This window comes from Arachis ipaensis, chromosome B06, assembly GCF_000816755.2.
Source record: "Arachis ipaensis cultivar K30076 chromosome B06, Araip1.1, whole genome shotgun sequence".
In the NCBI taxonomy this organism is placed as follows: Eukaryota; Viridiplantae; Streptophyta; class Magnoliopsida; order Fabales; family Fabaceae; genus Arachis; species Arachis ipaensis.
The window spans coordinates 81,737,114-81,741,479 of NC_029790.2; the positions used below are offsets into that span (position 1 = coordinate 81,737,114).

The following is a 4,366-nucleotide window of genomic DNA, read 5'->3' on the forward strand; positions in this document are numbered from 1 at the left end:
CTGGCGTTCAACGGCAGAACAGAGCATGGTTCTGGCGCTGAACGCCTAAAATGGGCAGTGTTCTGGCGCTGAATGCCCAAAATGGGCAGCATCTGGTTGTTTGAACGCCAGAATTGCACCCTGGAGAAGAGCTGGCGCTGAACGCCCAGAACAAGCATGGTTCTGGCGTTCAACGCCAGAAATGGGCAACAAATGCGCGTTCAACGCCCAGAACAAGCACCAATCTGGCGCTGAACGCCCAGAGTTGTGTGCAAGGGCATTTTGCATGCCTAATTTGGTGCAAGGGTTTAAATCCTTGAACACCTCAGGATCTGTGGACCCCACAGGATCCCCACCTACCTCCACTCACTTCTTCTCACCCCTCTTTCACACAATCCCATAAACACTCTTCCCCAAAACTCTTCACCAATCACCTCAATCTCTCTTCCCTGTCACCACTTCACCACTCACATCCATCCACTCTTCCCCATAAACCTACCTCATAAACTCCACCTACCTTCAAAATTTAAAATTAATTTACCACCCAAAATTGACCCTTATGGCCGAACCTTACCCCCCTCCCTTCCCTATATATAGCCCTCCATTCTTCCTCATTTTCACACAACACAACCCTTTTTTTCCCTTCTTGGCCGAAACACATCTCCCCCATCTCCTCCATATCTTCTTCTTCTTCTATTCTTTCTTCTTTTGCTCGAGGGCGAGCAACATTCTAAGTTTGGTGTGGTAAAAGCATAGCTTTTTTATTTTTCCATAACCATTAATGGCACCTAAGGCCAGAGAAACCTCAAGAAAGAGGAAAGGGAAGACAAGTGCTTCCACCTCTGAGCCATGGGAGATGGAAAGATTCATCTCACAAGCCCATCACTAAGAAAAGGATAGAGCAAGTAAGAGAGCCCATTCATGGAGCTCAAGAGGCGCATGAAGCTCATCACCATGAGATCCCGGAGATGCCTCAAATGCATTTTCCTCCACAAAACTATTGGGAGCAAATCAACACCTCCCTGGGAGAATTAAGTTCCAACATGGGACAACTAAGGGTGGAACATCAAGAGCACTCCATCATCCTTCATGAAATAAGAGAAGATCAAAAAGCAATGAGGGAGGAGCAACAAAGACAAGGAAGAGACATAGAAGAGCTCAAGGACATCATTCGTTCCATTGTGATGAGCAGATAATTTATACGCTTTTTGGCATTGTTTTTAGTATGTTTTTAGTAGAATCTAGTTACTTTTAGGGATGTTTTCATTAGTTTTTATGTTAAATTCATATTTCTGGACTTTACTATGAGTTTGTGTGTTTTTCTCTGATTTCAGGTATTTTCTGGCTGAAATTGAGGGACTTGAGCAAAAATCAGATTCAGAGGTTGAAGAAGGACTGCTGATGCTGTTGGATTCTGACCTCCCTGCACTCAAAATGGCTTTTCTGGAGCTACAGAACTCAAAATGGCATGCTTCCAATTGCGTTAAAAAGTCGACATCCAGGGCTTTCCATAAATATATAATAGTCCATACTTTGGCCAAGTTTAGATGACGTAAAAGGGCGTTGAACGCCAGTTCTATGCTGCTGTCTGGAGTTAAACGCCAGAAACACGTCACAAGCCAGAGTTGAACGCCAGAAATACGTTACAAACTGGCGTTCAACTCCAAGAATGACCTCTGCACGTATAACACTCAAGCTCAGCCCAAGCACACACCAAGTGGGCCCCGGAAGTGGATTTAGGCATCAATTACTTACTTTTGTAAACCCTAGTAGCTAGTTTATTATAAATAGGACTTTTTACTATTGTATTAGACATCTTTGGAAGATCCGGGATTGTATTTTTGATCCTGTGATCTCGTTTTGGGGGCTGGCCATTCGGCCATGCCTGGACCTTTCACTTATGTATTTTCATACGGTAGAGTTTCTACACTCCATAGATTAAGGTGTGGAGCTCTACTGTTCCTCAAAGATTAATCGACCCTTACTCACGTAAGGTTTATTACTTGGACGACCCAGTGCACTTGCTGGTTAGTTGTATCGAAGTTGTGAATGAAAAATGATTTATTAAGACGTGCGTACAGAGTTTCTGGCGCCGTTACCTGAGATCACAATTTCGTGCACCAGGCACATTGAAGGAGATTGATTGGACAACTAAATGAGAAGGGTTCGGCCACTTCATGATGAGAAACTACACACTTATTCTAAAAAGGGAAGGCATTGGAAAATGTTGCCATGCAACATTGAAAAGGATGGGACCCTTGAAGACCGAGCAATCTCCATCATAAAGTGATGATCCTTGTCCTTTCTCCATGCACAACCCCAACCGTCCATCAAACAACCACTCCATCAATCCACACCCTCCGTTCACTCACAACCTCTCTATCTAAGTGATCCTTGTTCATACCCCACTCTGCACACCTCTCCATTTCGATTTCCCCTTCACTCCCTTCATTGCACTCAACCCTAAACAACCAAAAGTCTCCACACCATTGCCAACTTCACACATTAACCCTCATTCATGGCATCTTCGAGCTCTAAAAGAAGGAAGGGAAAGGAACCTATGGAGTAACACCCGTATGATGAAAAGAGATTTAGAAGCTTGCACCATGCATTGCAATACGGGTGGATGGTGGATAAGGAGATCATTTATGAGCTGGGATTTCAAGTTAGGAAAACTGAGTGTCCCGAAATCACAAAGAAAGTAGAAAAGAGAAGATGGAAGCTCCTCACTGATCCGGTCATTAAGGTGAATGCAAATCTTATAAGAGAGTTTTATGCAAATGCGGTCCGATATGATAAGGCAGATGAGTCATATACAAGCTTTGTGAGAGGAAAGATTGTGGGATTTGGTCCCATGAGTGTCATGAAGGCATTAAAACTGCGGTCCATACCGTTTGAAGAAGAGAGTTATCATTCAAGAATGGACAATAACCCTAATCATGACCAGATTGTGCAAGACATTTGTGTACCAGGAGCTGACTGGGAAAGATATGCAGATAGGAGACCAAGGTTCATCAAGAGAGCAGATCTCACTCCGGAAGCAAATGGGTGGTTCGAAATTGTAAGGAGGTCCATCCTCCCAGCAGCGAACAACTCGGAAGTGAATCTCAAGAGAGCCACACTGGTACACTGTATACTCAAAGGAGGAAAAATCAAGGTTCATGAACTCATAGCAGAAGGCATTAGAAAAATGGCAGAGAAAAGCGACTCAAGAGGAACGTTAGGTTACCCCAGCACTATTTACCGACTGTGCAAGAAAGCTGGGGTGGTGTTTGAAGATGAGGACCCCATATGGATAAAAGAGGGCATTCCAATAACTGTTGGACGAATGCATGCTACCGCATCCCCCCTACCTCAACGAAAGCAAAGGAAGAGGACAGCCCCTCAAGTAGTGGAAGGACAAGTCTTAGAGGGGCAAGCACCAGCCACCTTGGATATGCACGAATTACAGGAAGCCATTGATGGACTATCTCGACAATATTTGGAAAGCCAAGGAGCACAGAGAGAGCTTCAAATACAGATGATGGGGCAGCAAGAAGAGTCGCTCTCAAGATGGATGACTCAACAAGGGGAGTGGCAAAAGCAAATGATGGATCAGCAACTGAGTCAAGGGCAACGATGGGGTGAAACATTCCACAGGATGGAACAAAGGAAAAACGAGCAACAAGAATCCATCCAGAGGCTAATCAACATCCAAGCACATCAAGGTGCACATATACATGAGATGCATCAAAGACAGATAGAACAGGCAGAACTATTGGACGAGCAAAGGGCATTCGCAGAACGAGTTTACCTGAGCGAGACTGGGCATCATATAAATACTCAAGCCAGGCTCGGTTACTTGGTAGGACAACTACCTATATTGCATCCAGGAATCACAAGGTATGAAGAAATGAGGGATGAATTAGCACGAGAAGAAAGACAAAAGGTGGAAGAGAGTCATGAATCAGTGAGGAAGGCACTTGAGGATTGGAAGCAAGCAAGATTGGCACGGATGCGAGGGAATGCAAGAGGACACAAAGAAGACAAACAAGGAGAAAAGCATGGGCATCCACAAGAGTAAATGGTGGTGACGTTCCTTCTTTGGTCCATCTTCTTCCATGCTTTGAATAAGGAAGATCTTGTATGAAATAGAACTTGCTTCCATGTTATGTTTGAACCTTTTTAAATTCTGTCTTTTAAGTTTTTGTGTTGAAGAGGTCTCTGTGTGCTAGTCTTTATGTCACGGCATCCTCTCTTTACTTACTTGTATGCTTGTCCCTTTGAATCAAATGAAAAAGATAATGAGTGTTTTTAAAGACCAGAAAAGAGTTCATACTATGGAGTAAGTTCATGAGTTTATGGTATAGTCATAAGTTAGCTAAGTTGGTTCAACCACAAGGTGGGA

The 4,366-nt window shown here is 43.8% G+C and overlaps 1 long non-coding RNA gene across 1 annotated transcript in view; it reads left to right on the forward strand.

Annotated features, from left to right (window-relative positions):
- Positions 1-4,366, forward strand: part of LOC110263369 — a 28,318-nt gene that overhangs the window by 12,657 nt on the left and 11,295 nt on the right. The window lies entirely within an intron of this gene.